The sequence below is a fragment of the Lactuca virosa genome, chromosome 2 (genome assembly GCF_052849685.1).
Source record: "Lactuca virosa cultivar CGN04683 chromosome 2, Lactuca_virosa_CGN04683_v6, whole genome shotgun sequence".
Taxonomy (NCBI): Eukaryota; Viridiplantae; Streptophyta; class Magnoliopsida; order Asterales; family Asteraceae; genus Lactuca; species Lactuca virosa.
The window spans coordinates 219,468,400-219,487,305 of NC_136427.1; positions in this window are offsets into that span (position 1 = coordinate 219,468,400).

Genomic DNA, 18,906 nt, shown 5'->3' on the forward strand with positions numbered 1-18,906 from the left:
GCAGCAAGCGAGGCAGCAAAGGAGGCTATATGGCTAAAGAACTTCATCGGAGACCTTGGAGTTGTACCAGCTATAAAGGAGCCAATGGAGATTTTCTGTGACAGCAATAGTGTGGTTGCCTTAGCCAAGGAACCAAGAGATCATGGGAGATCCAGACACATTGATAGAAAATATCACTTCATCAGACATCGAATAGAAGAAGGAATCCTCGTGGCAAAGAGGGTATCATCGGATGAGAACCCAGCAGATCCCCTCACGAAGGGACTGACTCGGGCTAAGCATCTCCAGCATGCTCGGAGCATAGGGCTGAAGGATGATATTAGTTTTTAGTAGTTAGATAATCTTGAAATTTGTAAAATGTAATTGACATTTGATGATAAATAAAAGCTGTTATTTATGAGTAAAGTGTTGCTATCTCTTGTCAATCGTTTACTATTATTTCTTTTTGCATGTTTTGACTTCCAGAATAATTATGTTATGGTTTATATCATATTATTCAAACTCTCCACAGTCGGTCATATGTTGGAAGTAGATATGAATCAAGATTGTCATGGGTTGGCTTGTAGAGGTCTAAGATGTTAGACAAAGCGGGGCTACAGCACTCATGAGTGCTCATAAGTTCTGAGTATTGGATTCAACCCACGCTCACTTGTATCACTTCATGGAATTTATCTCGAGTGATCGTGAGACGGTAATATCATATAAGTCTTCAAACCTAGAGATATGATTTGTTGCCTATGAGTTGGTTATGCATTGATTGCACGAAAACGCATTGGTAACTCGATGTTATAAACCGTGCTTTTGTGTGTACTTCAACAAGTAGTAGAGCAAACATATGAGTCGAAGTTTATCTGTTCCTTCTAGGATTAGAAGCGATATCTGGGCCCCTCGATGATTTTGTTTTGACCTATGTACCGGGCCCGGTCAGAACTAAATTGATGTGTTCAGTTAAGTTCTATGTCAAACAAATCGGAAATCGGGAAACAAATGCTGTACAATAAGCAAGACCATGTTCCATGTATTTGTCCGGCTGATATCTAGAACAGAGGATTATATGATCACTTTTCTAAAATGGCGCTTCATAGTTCAACAGAGTTTAAAGAGCTACGATTGCTGATCGGTTCCGGAAGTCATACTTGCAACTATAGTTATTAGACTTATCCAAGTGGGAGACTATTGGATATAGTGTCTAAGTCCATAACTATATTTGGTATGTACTTGACCCGACCCGGCATGGTCCATTTGGGTTGCACTTCACCCGAACAATTTATGGATAATCGTTTGAGAATAGTATAAGTTATGATTTATTAATATATTATAAGTCCTAATATATTAATATAAAATCATATTATTTAATTAGTATTGATCTATAATTAATTTAGAATTAATTTAGAGATCAAAAGTATGACTAATTAAATATGGGCTCTTGTATTTATATAGTGTGGGCTAATGCTTATTTGGAATGGGCTAGGCTTGCATGGAAAGTCCATGGATACTCCATGGAGCTTTAACCCATGGATCTCATGGAAATGAAAAGACATGGGTATTAGGGTTTACATGGATGTAACCCTAATCCACCACACTATATAAAGGAGGCTTTGGTTCTTGAAATTGCACTAGTTGATGTGTGTAAACTAAGAGGGCCGATTTCAAGAAGTTTGTGACTATTCTCTCAAGTTTCCAAGTTTGTGATGATTTGTGACTTCCATTTGAGGCATCCACATTATTGGTGCTAGGCTCTCAAACTCCAAGCAATCAACTACTGCTACAAGGTAAGTAATTCTACTAGTTTTATTTGATTCAAGTACCCCATGCCATGCTAGTTAGGATAAGAACCTTGGAAAAATAATTATTTGCATGTATCTTAGTCAAACATAGATCCAAGGTTTCTAGGGTTGCATGTACACCATAGGAGTGTTAGAATGCTGAAAACCCATCAGTCGGTACGGTGCTTTTGCTATTGGTGTCGTTCCTGGTAACAAGTCTATTCGGAACTCTACTTGTCTATGAGGTGGTAATCCAGGAAGATCTTCAGGAAAGACTTCCGGATAATCACACACGACTGGTATATTCTGCACCTCCTTCTTTTCCTTCTTAGCATCTATCACAAATGACAAATATGATGTACATCCTTTGGAAAAATATTTTCTGGCTTTCATCAGGGAGATGATTCCAGAATTTACTTTGCGTTTGTCCCCGTACACCATGAATGACTCTTTTTCGGGTGGGTTTACTCTTACTATCTTCTTTCGGCATAATATCTCGGCATCGTTGGCGCTAAGCCAATCCATTCCCAAAACGATGTCGAAACCGTTTAACTCTATGGGTAGTAGCTCCTCGTGGAATTCGTTTCCGTTTAGGTCGATGACGATGTTCCTAATACGATCACTAACATGTATGAACTTGCCACTGGCAACTTCCACAACTAAGGCATTATCAAGTTTTTCTACGGGTAATGCTAGTTTCCCACCAAACTTATGTGACACAAAGGAGTAGTTCACTCCGGAATCAAACAGTATATTGGCAGTCAAACCATTTACAAGAAAGGTACCTGAAGCAACGTATGCTGCCTCCTTCGCAGCCTCGAGCGTCATCTGGAAGGCTCTCGCCTTCGGCTTCGGTGGAATGTTGGGTCTTCCTGCCTCCTTCTTCTTTGGGCAGTCCCTCGATATGTGCCCCTCCTCGTTGCACTCATAACAGACCTTCTTAGTGAACGTGCATTCGTTGGCATAGTGCCCAGGTTTTCCACATTTGAAACAAGTGACTCATTCGTCACATTTCCCCTGGTGCTTTTTCTTGCACTTGTCGCACCATTTGGCTTCACCTCCTCCAGACTTCTGCGTACCGGACCTTGAGAACTTGCTTTTCTTGCTGAATTTCGACGACCCATCAAATTTCCTTTTCTCTCCCACCTCCGCTCTCTCCAGACCCTTCTCTCGTATCTGGGTCTCCACATTCTTAGCAGCCCAGATGGCGGCTTTCAGAGTGGTAGTTTGCTTGACCATTGGACCGAAGTCTGTTGGTAATCCGAGGGCAAACTTCTTAACCTTGGAGAGTTCAGTTGGGACGAGGTGAGGAACAAGCTTCATTTTCTCTGTAAAGCTCGCAGCGTATTCAGTAACGCTCATTCTTCCCTTCTTCAGATTCTGGAACTCGTTGTTGATCTCTAGAAGATCCTGCTCAGAGCAGTATTGCATCTTTAACTGCACCAGAAAATCCTCCCACGACATCTTGCTTGCTTCACCTTTGGGCATTGAATCAGCTAGTAGCTTCCACCAGCTTAGTACTCCAGATTTCAACAGAGGAACCGCGAGAGCGGTCTTCTGCCTGTTGCTACACTCGCAACTCTCAAACATCGTCTCCATCTCGGAGATCCAATTCATGACTTCCACCGGCATCGGGCTTCCAGATAGACATGGTGGTTTGGATGCCATGAAATCCTTGTATTTGTATCCACGCCCGTCATTTCCTCCATCCTGGTGGTTTCGCCTAACTATCGGTGGGTTGGCTTGACCAACAGTCCCACTGTAGTTTCCTCCTTCTGACTGCCCATCATTCAGCTCAGGCTGTTCAATTGGTACCGTAAGTTCTTATCGGTTTTGTTGAAGTAAACGCCTTGTTTCCTCCATTTGGCGATCCAACATCATCTGGATCATCGCTTGCACTCCGGCCATCGTCATTGGCTCAGGTGCCCCTTTTACAACAACAGGTATTTTTTTGTATCACTGGAGGTTGAGGGGGTTGGTTCCTATTTCCATTTGTGTTTACGTTTCCGCTACGGGTACTTGCCATCTTGATCTATACACCGAATAAGGTGAATTTAGATCTTTATTTAGGATTGACGTTTAAATCATCTTTATCACTCCGAAACGTTTACATGTTAGTTCTAATATCGTAGTCGTACGTTTAGAATCCTAAACACATAAGGTTTCCAAATCCGGTCGGCAACAGACCATAGATCCGAACAAATAACAACATATCAGGCACAATACATTTAGCACATAAAAGCATTTTAGGCATAATTCCTAAAATAAGCTAGTGCTCACATCTCACAATCATCGCTTAGCATTATAAGTTTAAGTCTAGAAATCCTACAAATTCTTAGTTCGCTTAAACTAACGCTCTGATACCAACTGTGACATCCCCATTTCCACGGCCAGAAAAGACCGATTTTGTTTATGCTTGTTTGAAAATCAGAGTAATATTTTTCATAAAAGTGTTGCGGAATTTGTTCCCAAAATAAAATATGATAAAGATTTATCAAAGCATTTCCGTAGAAATGTATTTCATTAAAAAGACTCGGGATGTCATGTTCGATACAGATCAAAAGCATAAACAGTACAATATAAGCCTTACTACATTATTTCATATCTACAGGCCTATATCCGTAATCCCTCATCCAAAACATCACATCTATGCTCGAGCGCCACTACCTGTAACACATGAAACTGAGTGGGTCAGGCTTGGGAGCCTGGTGAGCACATAGGGTTTTCAACCCACAATAAATAAATTTATTAATTTCATCAACCAACAATAACCCGATTACCCGTCCCGTTATCCTCACATTACGTCCCTAAAACACCTATCATAAGGGACCTAGACTAAGGATCAACATCGGGATGGACACTAATGCTAAGGGGATTCCTCAGCAATAAATGTCCTTAAGGCAACCATGTGGGGGATGGAGTACACCGGTGAACACATCGTTCACAAACACCTACAAGTTGCGAGCCTGCTAGCGTTCCACTGGACTGTCTAGAAGAGTCCGTGGTCGTCATCCATACTCCGCTAGATGACAGAATCAACAACAACAACATCGAGGCCTCTCATCATTTTATCACACATCGTCTAATACATCTACCCATGTTTTACCCCAACATTTTTGTAGATATAAAATACATATACAGTTTAAATCATATAAAACTTGTATAAAATTGTTCATCCAGCATAGATAGCAAGTATACAGATAATATGCACACATAGCACGTAGTTTATATAAAATACTTCATATCTATGTGTAAGATGAAAGAGACCATGCACTCACTTGAAAAGGTGAACTCAGACAGCGCTTCGCTTCTTAAAAATAATTTTCTTCGACGAAACCTAGTATTATTACCACTAGAGTTTAGTCTATTATTCGCCGAGACTAATTAATAGTCTAGCTATTATTACTATTATATAAGCGTTAAACAATACTTATATAACCCATAATAATAGCCCAAGTACTTATTATAAGTTCCTAATAACGTTACTATAATTAAATAAAAGTTATATTAAAAATAGCGTAGGCGTAGCTCACTTACAGCGGGTTTTATAGAAAACCGGGCTTTGCTTGGAGCAGCGTTCCCGAGCCGAAAAGCTCCTCTTCTCGGAGCCGTCGAGCACTCCGGGGCTTCCGCCTCGTGCTAGGGAGGTTCCCTAGGCTTTTCGGGAGGTTTCGGGGCTAGAGAGAGGTTCTAGAGAGAGAGTAAAGAGAAGAAAGAATGGGAAAGGTGTGAAGAAAATGAGGGTGAGAGAGGTTCTATTTATAGGGTGAAATATGGCTGAACTTGGTGCCACATGTCACCATCTTCGCACAGCACACTTCCGACTTTTAAAATCCGTAACTTTCACATACGAGCTTCGTTTTTGACGTTCTTTATATCCACGCGTAGGTAAAAATAAGATCTACAACTTTCATTTTGACTCCGTCGGCTAATTCTCGACCGATCATAAATTTAACTATACGAGGAGATTATATTGTTAAATGTCCGCGTAAAATTCATAACTTCTACATACGGAGTCTGTTTTCGTCTTTCTTTTTACCGTTGAGTTCCTATTAATGATATCTTCAACTCTCATTTAGGTCGCGTAGGCCAAAAACCGCTCGAACTAGAATTCGAGTTTCAGGCCGTACACTGTTAAGCCGAAACTTCGAAAAATCATAACTTCCTCATACGAAGTCTGATTTGGACGTTCTTTTTATGGACGTTCTCGGTTTAATGTATACTACAACTTTGGTTTAGATTACTAAGGCCAAAAAGTCCTATATCGTAAATTCACTATTTTACATTTCCCGGTGCAGTGCCGGTTCTGTCGCGAAACTTCGACGGGTCATAACTTCTTCGTTATAACTCGGATTTCGGCGTTCTTTATATCCCCGGAATCCTTGTTTCGACCACTACGACTTTACGTAAAGATATCGGGATTATCTCACACTTTAATTTTGACGCTTATTTTTATTCTTTATTAATTATACCTTTATAATTAAGTTATAAGCACACAAATACACATAATTCTCATAGTATTCAAATATTTCATCTTTATTACTTCAAAAAGAGTTACATTAGTTAACCTAGACTATTACATCATATAAAATGCTTAGCCTTGAAACCCGGGTGTTACACCATGGGCTCTCCACATGGTCTTACATCCTGTTGCCATGGGCTCTCCACATGGTCTTTAGTAGGAAAGTCATGGGCTCTCCACATGGTCTTACATCCAGGTGCCATGGGCTCTCCCATGGTCTTCCATACAAGCATACAACTAGCATACAATCCTAGCACATAACCAACTATCATGTCTTATAATATAACTTCAGCTAGAGTATCACATATCATAAATGGGTCGGCCTTGGTGCCTTCGACCCATTGGTTTGGTGAGGAGACTCACCTCTCAAATGCTGAACTGATAAGCTAAGATCAGATATTTCCCACGCACTGCTCCTCCTCAACTGCCTATAATCAACATGTGATTAACTTGTCATAATCCTGATAAATACCCTCAAAGTCAACCCTGGACCACCCTGTTCAAAGTCAAGGTCAACAGTCCATGTTGACCTCAACTCGTCGAGTGCATCCGGCAATTCGTCAAGTTCCTCCCGAGTTCATTCCACTGAATCTCGAGCCAACTCGATGAGTCACCTTAGTGACTCGTCGAGTTCATCAAATGTCCAGAAAACCTAAACTCCATTCAGACCAAAACCCTAATCCTTCACTGCAGTCAATCAGAAACTCAAAAATGGGCAAACCCCACCTCGACTCGTCGAGTCAACTAAGGGAATCGATGAGTTCCTTCGGTCCCTTTCATGTTCAGCCCTTTTCAGTGGAATCTAAGGTCCCAAACTTCAGATCCAACCTCCCCTAGTGCAGATACCACGTAAAGTTGCAAACTTTACGTGCATGCAAGGTCCTCCAAGGTCATAACATCAAAACTAAGCTTCCTACAAGGTTTTTGTGCATGGGAAGGGCCTAAGCTGGATAAAGTGGGCAAATTTATGTCATTGGGGACCTAAAGAGGTCCAGATATGGAACCATATCCTTGTGATAGGTCTAGATCCGAGTATGACTCCATTTTGCACCAAAAATGGCCATTTACTTCCAAGGAAAGGGATCTAAGAAACTAGAGCTCAAGGTAACGGCTTCATACATCAAGATGGTAGCCAATACAGTGTAGATGTCGGATCTACTACTTCTCTCCTTGCTCCTTCTTCTTCAAGCTCTAATATACTTCACAAACACACCAAAATTGCTCACAAAAACTCTTTCTCTCACTCAATAAGGTGCAAGGTCCAACTAGGGTTCTCTCTGGCTAACAAGGTGGTAAGGGAGGCCACAAGAGGCGGATTAAGTTCTTTAAATAGGATGCAAACCCTAAAAATTAGAGTTTTCGTTTACAGCGCCTACTTGGCGAGTCGGGGTCTTCCGACTCGTGGAGTAGGATTGAAAACCCGCGTCCTCATAATAACTTCTACTCGCCGAGTTGGAGCTCCCCAACTCGTCGAGTCCATGCACAAAACCCTAAAAATTTGATAATTTAAATGATACCTGGAACACGTGTTACAATATTTTTCACGAATCTCTTACTACCGTTTTATACACATTGTTAAATTCCAAGGTTTCAATTCATTACAAAGCATACATTTCAAATATAATTGGTATAGTTTGTGAACCACTACGCTATTTTGATAAGTTCAATAAACGAAACAAGAACATACATTTAAACTATAGTAGGTATAGTTTGGGGAAAACACTACACTATTTTACAAGCTCAAGAATACTATACAGAAACAAGTATATAAACTATAATAGGTATAGTTTATGGAACACTACTCTATTTCACTAATTCAAGGATACACGACTAAATAATTATTTAAGTATAATTATTTTACATTACAAGGTACACTAGTACAAGGTAATATATACAGTTTCAAGTACAATAGAACACTATAACACTACACGTAAACTAGATAATACAGGGTTGCGAGGCACTACTTCATTGTACCCATCAGGGTACAGGTTCAAGTCTTATAAATTATAACCAGAGTCTCCTGGAGGGAGAGCGTGAATTTGTGTATAGATCTATATGGGACTGCCAATCCCGCACCTGACCTACTTGCAACAGCTAGGTCGGCAGGCCTGGGGTGACAAATGTCATAACATTCTGACGCCTGAAGAACGTCGTAGAGGCCACTAGTCATTTTAGCATGGTTATATGAAACTCACAATAGTATTAACTAAAACATTGTTTACGGGATTTACACTACTTCAATGGTTTTATTTTTAAAATAGAACTACATTACAATACAATAGTTTATAGTACAGCTGGTGGATTCCATGCACTCTCTTATACAAAGGGTTTTCATACAAATACAGTACAAAACACTATTTTCGTAATACAGTACAACATACAATCCAGAGAAACATTCATTATATAGTTTTATTTATTAATAAGACTACAGTATACTATTTCAGAGTACAATAACAAACATACATTTTGGTCTTAAGGCCTAAGGCTACATTTCATTTCCTAAAGAAAATATTGGATTTTCTGGAGGAACATACTAACACTTTTCAAGGAACAATGACAAGTTTTCCATCATAAAAACATACTAATGAACTCACCAACTTAAAGGTTGATACACTTTCAAAATCACTTGTATTCTCAGGGAACCATTAGACAGGTACACTACAGGCTTTTGAGAAGGCGAAGCATTCATGGTGTCTCGTGTATAGTTTTTCCTTTACATTTTGGTGTTATAAAAACAATGTTACAAACTCAATGTAAACACTATATTATCAATGCAATGGTTGTTGTTACTTTGATTTACTATTATTCAATTGTTATGATACTGTACATGACGTTTTTCGCCCCCAAACGTTTCCGCCGTCTCGGTTTGCGGGTGTGACAGAACCTTAAACACTAGCGCTCAACCTGAGAAGGAAAGTCTTGTTGAACCAATTGACGAGTCCTTACCTCTGAGGCGTTCTAGTAGAGTTAGAACGACACCTGAGTTTTATGGTTTCCATATTACTACTGAAGGTGATACGTTTATCAGTGATAGTACACTAGTAAATTTGGATGAACCTAACAACTACAAGGAAGCCATGGCATGCCCTGAGTCTACGGAATGGAAAGAGGCGATGGACAGCGAGATTCAATCCATGTATGACAATCAAGTTTGGAATTTGGTTGGCAATGTACCAGGTCGTAAGACAGTCGGTTGCAAATGGATCTTCAAGAAGAAGATCGGCATGGATGGGAAAGTACACACTTATAAGGCGCGATTGGTTGCGAAGGGCTTTACTCAAACTCCTGGAGTTGACTATGACGAGACCTTCTCACCAGTGGCCAAAATCAAGTCTATAAGGGTTATGCTAGCCATAGATGCATTTCATGATTATGAAATACGGCAAATAGATGTCAAAACCGCTTTCCTTAATGGGAATTTAGATGAAGATGTTTACATGAATCAGCCAGAGGATTTTATCGATGCCAAATACCCTAATAGAGTGTGTAAGCTTGAGAAATCCATCTATGGATTGAAACAAGCATCTCGCAGATGGAATCTTTGTTTTGATGAGAAAGTCAAAGAGTTTGGATATTCGAGAAGCGAAGATGAGTCTTGCGTATATGTCAAAGCTAGTGGGAGTATAGTTAGCTTTCTGGTATTGTATGTGGATGACATACTGCTCATAGGAAACGACATCCCAACCTTGCAGGAGGTTAAGTCCTGGCTTGGGAAGTGTTTCGCTATAAAGGACCTTGGGGAAGCTGCTTACATTCTAAGGATAAGGATATTAAGAAATAGGAGTAAAATGCTAATAGGACTTAGTCAAAGTACCTACTTGGATAAGGTGTTGAAACGTTTCAACATGGAGAATTCCATGAAAAGTGAATTGCCCATTCAGAGCAATACCAAACTGAGCAAGGCACAAAGTCTAAGAACTGATGAAAAAATAGCGGATATGAGTCAAGTGCCATATGCCTCTGTTGTTGGCTCAATCATGTACGCTATGACGTGTACTCTCCCTGATGTGGCTTTTGCTTTGAGCATGGTTAGTCGATATCAAGGTAACCCTAATAGAGCTCACTGGATTGCAGTAAAGAACATTCTTAAGTACCCGCGGAGGACTAAGGACTGGGTCCTTACCCTCGATGGGAGTGATGACTTGAGAGTAACAGGGTATAGTGACGCCAATTTTCAGACCGACAGAGATAATTTCCGCTCTCAGTCGGGCTGGGTATTTACCCTAAAAGGAGGAGCAGTAACTTGGAAAAGTTCCAAGCAGGAGACTGTAGCTGATTCAACGTGCGAATCAGAGTACATAGCAGCGAGCGAAGCATCAAAGGAGGCGATATGGTTGAAAAACTTCATCGGAGACCTTGGAGTTGTACCATCCATAAAGGAGCCTATGGAGATTTTCTTTGATAACGAAGGAGCGATCGCCTTAAACAAGGAACCGAGGGATCATGGAAGATCCAAGCATATCGACAGAAAATACCACTTCATAAGACATCGAGTAGAATAAGGACTCCTCGTAGTAAAGAGGGTATCGTTAGAGGATAACCCAGCAGATCCCCTTACGAAGGGACTGAGTAGGGTTAAGCACTTGCAGCATGCTAGGAGTATCGGGCTGAATGACGATATTAGTTTTAGTGATTAGATAGCTATTTAGAAACTTGTAATAGATAAAAATGTAATTGACATTTGATGATTGAATAAAAGGAGTTTTATTTATAAGTAAAGTTACTATCTTGTGTCAATTGTTTACTATTGTTTAATTTTTGCATGTTTTGACTTCCAGAATTATAAGATTATTCAAACTATCCACAGTCAATCATACTTTGGAAGTAGGTTATGAGTCTAGACTGTCATAAATTGGCTTGTAGATTGTCTAAGGTGTCTAGACATAGCAGAAGTTTGCTACAACATTCATGAGTGCTCTTGAAATAAGATTTGAGCATTGGATTAAATCCACGGTCACATGACTCACTTCATGGAATTTATCACGAGTGATTGTGAGATGATAATATCATATAGTCTTCAAACCAAGATATATGAGTTGTTGACTACGAGTTGGTTGTGCATTGATAGTATGAAACTGCATCAGTAACTTGATGTTATAAAACGTATTGTTGTGTATGATTTAACGAGTAGTTAGTACAAGCATATAAGTCGAAGTTTATCTATTCCTTTTATCCTAAGAGGATCAAAAGTGATATGTTGGGCCCCTCGATGTTTTTGTTTTGACTTATGTGTCGGGCCCGGTCAGGACTCAATTGATGTGTTTAATTAAGTTCTATGTCAAACGAATCAGAAATTGGGAAACAAACTGCTGGATAATGAGTATGAACTTATTCCATGTCTTTGTCCACACGATATCTTGTAGAACAGAGGATTATATGATCCTTTATCTAAAGGACGCGTCACTGACTAGGTCAGAGTTCGACAGTGGCTTTTGAGAGCTACGATTGCTAATCGGTTTTGAAGTTACATTGGCAGTTATAGTTATTAGACTTATCCAAGTGGGAGACTACTGGATTAGGTGTCTAAGCCCATAACTATAATTGGTATGTACTTGACCCGATAGTAGCATGGTCCTTTTGGGTTGCCTTCACCGGAGCAATTTGATAGGATGGACTTTTGAGAAAGAGGTTGTTTGTGATTTATTAATATATTATATGAATAATATATTAATTGAGAAATCATATTATATAATCAGTATTGATCAAGAATTAATTTGGAATTAATTTAGTGATCAAAATAGATTGATTAAATTTACGGGGACTGATTAAGTAAATCAGTAATACTTATAGTTTGGGCTAATGATCCATGTTGATTAGGGATGGGCTAAACCTATATGATAGTCCATGAAGGTTTAACCCAAAGGGCCTAATAAATATGAAGGGTCATGGTGAATTAGGGTTTGCAAAGAAGAAACTCTAGGATTTCCACACTATAAAAGTAACCCCTTAACCCCCCAAAATCGGCTAGTGCATTCTAAAGGTGAACCATAACTGATTTGGTGCTTTCTAGCCTCTCTCTCATAAGCCTCCTCTTTAATTTGGTGTTTCTAACACATTAGAGGCATCACATTTGAGGTGCTAAAGCTTTTAAAGGCCAAGAACTACAAGCTACACTAAGAGGGATTCATCTAACCTATTTTTATGTTGTATATCTCCAATTGCATTCCAGCTAGGGTGTATGCTTTGGAAAAATGAAATTGCATGTATAATTAGAAAAAACTTAGATCCAAAGCATCTAGGGTTGTATGTGCACCATAGGAGTGTTATAGTACTTAAAACCTAACAGTTTGCTCAGTAAACAGAAAGGTCGGGGGACCACGATCCAACTCGCTGAGTTGGATGAACAACTCGTCGAGTTCTCTTAGTCTAAATCCATTCAGTCACTTCCAATCGAGTTCAATTCTTCCAAACCATAGATCTGGTCCCCTAGGGCTGATATATCACGTAAAGTAGATAACTTTACGTCCATGCATGGTGTCATGAAGCTAAAAACACCAAATCTAAGCTTTATAAGAGGTCTATGGCATGGAAAAGGGCCAAGACTTAATAAAGCTGGAAACTTTAAGTCTCTTTAGGCCATGGACGTCTAGATCTGAAGTAATCACTTTAAGACATGCTCATATCCAAGAATGGACCCCAAAATAAGCTAGTAAAGACCCTAAACTTCTCAAAGAAGAGATTTATCAAATAAATAGCCAAGTTATCCACTTTATACCTTAATATGACAGCCTCAACAGAGAAATACCTGGATCCAAAGCCTCTCCCTTGAACCAAGCACCTTCAACTTCAACTCCTTCAAGAAAGCACCAAGGAAACACTCTCTTTACACTCACACACACTCCAAATGGTCTAAAATCATGAATTAGGGTTTTACTAGACTGAGGGGGCGATGAGGGAGGCTATAATGAAGCATTAAGGTCTTTAAATATGGTGCAAAACCCTGAAAATTAGGGTTTCATTATGGCAGCCCTACTCGTCGAGTTAAGTCCTCAACTTGTCGAGTAGACTTTAAGTTCCGCGTCCAAAATCCATTCCTACTCGACGAGTTTGTGGCCTCCAACTCGTCGAGTTCCCGCACAAAACTGAATAAATCTGATTTAAAATACCTACCAGGAATCGGGCGTTACACAACTATGGCCAAATTTTCCAAATTGGTCCCCCAAAACCCTTTATGGGCCAAAAATACAAAGGAGCCCAAAAGCTACAAACCAGAAGCCCAAAAAGAAGTCTAATTGAACAATAAGGCCCAAACTAAGAAACCCAACAATGACCCAAACCTCAAAAGCCCAAAACGACCCTGTGGGGAGTACACCCAGTGTACTCGAGACGTACGCTCCGCGTACTCGGCCACGATGCACAAAGTACAACTACCTGATGCACGATCCTCGCATTACGCTGAGCGTACATCCTCGTACGCCCATCGTACTAGTCATGAGTCCAAAAACCCACATTTAATCTTAATGGGCTAAGTCAAGATGTCCAAAACATAGATCTGGTCCCTAGCCAAGGTCTTAACCAATAAAGTTTCCAACTTTACTCACAAACACGTCTTAATGGTACTCAACACTTTAAAAAATAAAACTTAATAAGAGCTTAATACGTGCATGGACCAAAATCTTTCACAAAGTTTCTGTTTTTATGAACAAGGGACCTTATTGGAGCTTAGATCTAACATCCATTACTTCTGGAGTAGATCAAAAGCTCACTTTTACATCAAGGGACTCAAAAATGCCAAAGAACTCCGTAAAGTAGATCCAACCAAAAAGATCATTAAGGTTAAAGCTTTTTACCTTAAGAATCTTGCAAATGGAAAGATACTCCTGGATCTAGAAGCTCTAGCCACACCTCCAAATGATTCTCTTCTTCTTCTTCTTCACAAAACACCCATCAAGAACATACCAAGCTCAAAATCACCAAATTACACTTAGGGTTCGATTCTAGGGTTAAAAAGGGATGGAGGCCGAATGTATTAGGGTTTGGTGAAGAGACGAGCTTAAATAGGGTCCAAGGCCCTAAAATAGGGTTTGCATGAATCTAGAGTACACCCCGCGTACTCCCATTACACTTAGCGTACTCCTCTCAAAGTCGCGATCCTTGTTAATTCATATGCCTAGCGTATACCGAGGTATGCCCTGTGTATTAATCTTAGCACCAGGACGCCCCGCATACTCCCTATGTACCCCCACATACTTGGGTTAGCCTCAAACCCTGCAACCTTCCGAAGGCCATAACTTCTTTGTTATAAGTCTGTTTCTGACGATCCTTATATCCACGAAGAGGTAACGAGAATCTCTACACTTCTATCAACTCATACTCGCCTTAAAATTTCCTGAACAAAATCTAATTTCCATAAAAGCTCGATCTGACACTTTACCAAAATACCCCTTGGCTCCATAACACCAACCGAACTCACAGATCATCTAAATCACATTAACCACCTCCAAATGGGTCTAATCTATTTTCCTCAAATGCCCTAGGCCCTATGATACCCGATCTTCGGGTTACTGCCCCACATTAAGAAACGATTCAAAATAAGGTGTTACATACTGATAGATGATTTGTAATTAAATTAGAGTGGTGACTCATATGTCCATAGAGGCAAGTGGTTTATGAGATCACACTATAAGAAATGGCACCTACAACAACGAGACCTATAGTGAAGATGTTTGTCGTTGATATAACCAACCCTATAGTAACGACATGTTGTCGCTATAGAATTGACCAAGTTGAATATAATAGAAACTTTTTCTTCACATTCTTAACTAAAGGGATGAATGCTTCTTTTTCAGTGGAGCGGGTTTTGACCCTGATCCGATCAAAACCCTTAAAAAATTTATGAGTTTGAGGCGTAGTTTTTGATCCGTTTACCCGTTAATGGCCCGTACCCGCTAACCCTTTTATTAAAAGGGTTAGGTATGGATCATCACCGATCCGCTCTGTTTATAACCCGACCCATATAAATTTCAGAATTATACATTTGCATTTTATATTGCCTAAAGTTTACTTTTAATTCCAATCGAAAATCTAAAGGGAAAAGGCCAAAGACCAAACTATTTTTACATAGGACTCGAGGACTCGATTTTTGGACTTTCAGTCTTCTACCAAGAATTATGATGTCATTTCATATATATTTCATCAAAAAAATCACCAATTTCATTTATAAAACAATAAAGTCATTTATCAACCGAAAGAAAGTTTGCAATTGTTATTATTTATCAATGCAATCGACGGTCAAAAACCAATCAGAAGTTACTACAATAATGATTTTAATTCCAATTGAAAGTCCTCGAGTACGTAATGTGTTTTCTACATCAACATTCGTTTTATTTAATAAATTCTATTTTAAGAATTAAGTAAAATGTGTTTGATTATTCAAAAAATTTATGGGTTACGGGGTGGGTTTAGGTATCTGTTGATTTGATGGACAAGGGTATGAGTTTGATTATTCAAAACCATGCGGGTTACGAAACAAGTTTGGATCATATTTTAATATTTTTTTAAAAGGGTTTGGATCAAGGTTGATTCGCTCCAAACCCGCTCCGTTGTTAGGTCTAGACACGTGTCATAATTTGATAATATTAATGATATTTTAAGATACTTACCATCACTTTACATGAGTATAAATATAAGTATGAAGAAAAGTATGAGCATATTTAATTTCTCTTTTAAAAATGATGAAAACTTCCTTATCGACATGGGAATGAATTTCATACATACTTATAAAGCTAGCATTTTTTCTTGAATCTCATGCATTTGAAACCCCTTTTTTAACTTCCTCAAACCACATTCATTTGAAACCATCTTTTTTTAACTAATGCAATTCAAAAGTTTTCTTAATTATGATTGAACACTCAAAAGTTTTATAACTTATATTATGTTTAATTAGTATTTAGTGAAAAGTTTACTATAAAAAGGTTAATCTTTTGGAAAGACATGCATACAAATCATATACAAATTTCAAAAAGAAAACAAACTTAAAGGTTTTTGTGTTGGGTTGAGGTCTTATGACCACTTTTGGAGATATGCTATTATATTAGAGCTTTTAATTTGTAAGTTTGTTATACTAATTCGTTTTTATATTTGATTCGTTTTTGGATTATTATAATACAGTCGTTGTATATTGTGGTTTAATCGTTAATATATTTATCATATGTTATATAGGGTGATGTCGAAAATATTTAATTAAATATTTTAAATATGTTTTTTTGTTTTGTAATTGTACCGTTTCAAAAAGATAATTAACTAAAACTCATACATATGTTATACTTTCTATCTCTCTCTCTCTCTATATATATATATATATATATATATATATATATATATATATCTTACTATATTATTATACAAACCTTACTATTTCTAAAAATAAATTTAAGACGTCCAAATGTTTAAACTTAAAGTACAACAAATAATTAATATAATAATATTATAATAAAAATTCTACAAATTATAATGCATTAGTTACAAGTATTGATGCTTAATAAACTATAGTCAAATCTTATTTTTAGGATTACTCATCTTTCCCTGTTTGGGATATACGGAGTATTTTATTTGAAATCTAATTTGGTAAATGAACAAATCAAACGAAGAAAACGGGCTTGGCTTTTGAATTTTTAAAAATTTCCTTATCTTCCCTAATGCTTCTAATTTACAGCCGACATTTGAGGGGAAGGTCAACGGAGTTCAAATTTTAAAAAAAATATTTTATCATCTCTTTATATTGTCGGCCCCTCCTCTATAAATTACATTTTTTTGGAAACGACAAACGATTAAGCGGAAGCCTCTACCCAATATTTCAGAGTAGACTCCGAGTTCGAGCTCCGCAAAGCGGGCAAACCCAGCCCCCAAGGAGATTTCCAGGGAAAATTCCCCCACACATGGGGCATAATTGCATGAGGCCCACACATGAAACCCCGAACTCAAACCCACATGGGGATGTAAACCCAATGCATCAAGCCAGTTTTCATTCTCTGTATCTCTCTAAAACACAACCACTTCGGGGTTCTGGTTCGTGCACAATTCGCCTCAAAAGTCACCGACCTTCACAATCCAAAACACCATTACACCACCCAATCCCAGCCACCTTAAACGGTCCTATCCCCAGCCACTTTCAACGATACTGATGTTACATGTACAATTCATCTCCAGCTTCCATTGCCACCTTCACAGCCGGAAATCATCACCATAAACAGCCATTGTCTTCTCCCTACACCACCATTAAAACTCACCACTGCCGTAAGCTTCATCGAAAACAACCAACACTCACAACCAATACCACCCCTTCTTCACCTACACCATCACCTTATATCGCCACTCATTTCCGATAGTACCAATCACCACCAAAAACATCCACCGTCACCTACATCCATCAACTACCGAAACTCCCCATCTTTGTCTTCACCGATTTTCAGCTGAACCATGAGCCATCACCATTGCCACCTTCGAGCACCATAAAGAGAACCATCCTCCACCATCTGTTATCATTCTCTTCCATTAACCACCACCTACTACACCACTTCAGCCCACTGAAAATCGGCATCACCGGTTCACCATTTCACCTTAACAACCACAACCACTCATCACAGCCTCCACGTTTCACATACCCAGCCGGGAACTCGCACCTACCAAATACCTCCACGAAGTCGCTGCCATTGATGGAGCCATCACCATCTTGGAATACTACCTATTACAACCGTAAACATCGGGCGAGCCATCACCATCGACGGAGCCATCGATGGAACCAAGCATCGTTGAACACCACGTGCACCTGTTAAAACCGTGAACATCTACACCACCAAAACTGTTAAGAACCACCCATCATCACCGTCGTCCTCTCCGTCAAACACCATCTGTTGATCAAGAGCAAGAAAGAAAGAAGGAGTAGTAGGACTGTGCGATTTGTGTGGATAAACATATTTCCAGGTGAATTAATTAGGCTAAGCTTTGGTGGATTAGCTAATACCCGAAAAATTCAAAATTGTTGGTTAATACGAAAAGTTTCACAAAATTTCTTGGCTGTGTCTCCCAAACACGCATGCATAAACTAAGACACGCATGCATAAACTAAGTATGGGTTGTGTATGAGTTTTTGTTTTGTTTTATTCTAAGTCATATGTCGTGCTTATACCTATATTTGTCATTTATAAATATGTTAGTTGTGATTTCAAAGTTGAAACTTTTAGCATGTCATATGTATACGTAATTGAGGTTGTAATTAAATAACATTGTTGATGCATAATTTTGCAATTTTTTTTTTTGTTTTTTTTGTTAGAACTTAGTATCAATTATTAGTTTTTAGGGGTTTTTAATTTTCATTTTCTTAAAGTCACCGGAGGTGGCAAAAAACTAACCCGAAGTTAAAGAAACGAGCTTAGATTAAAAGGGTTGACACAATATGAAAATAAGATTAAAAGTAATTTATAAATGGATAAAATTACGGTGTTGGATTTCATTTTATAATATTATCAATTTTAAAGTTCTAACTAAATCATTTCGTTTCTATTATTTTCAGGTATGCAAGGATTATATGTATGCCAAGTTTCGGCAAAATATACACCATATGTCGATATATGAAAAATGTTATTATATCACCATATGTCGATGTGTGAAAAATGTTAG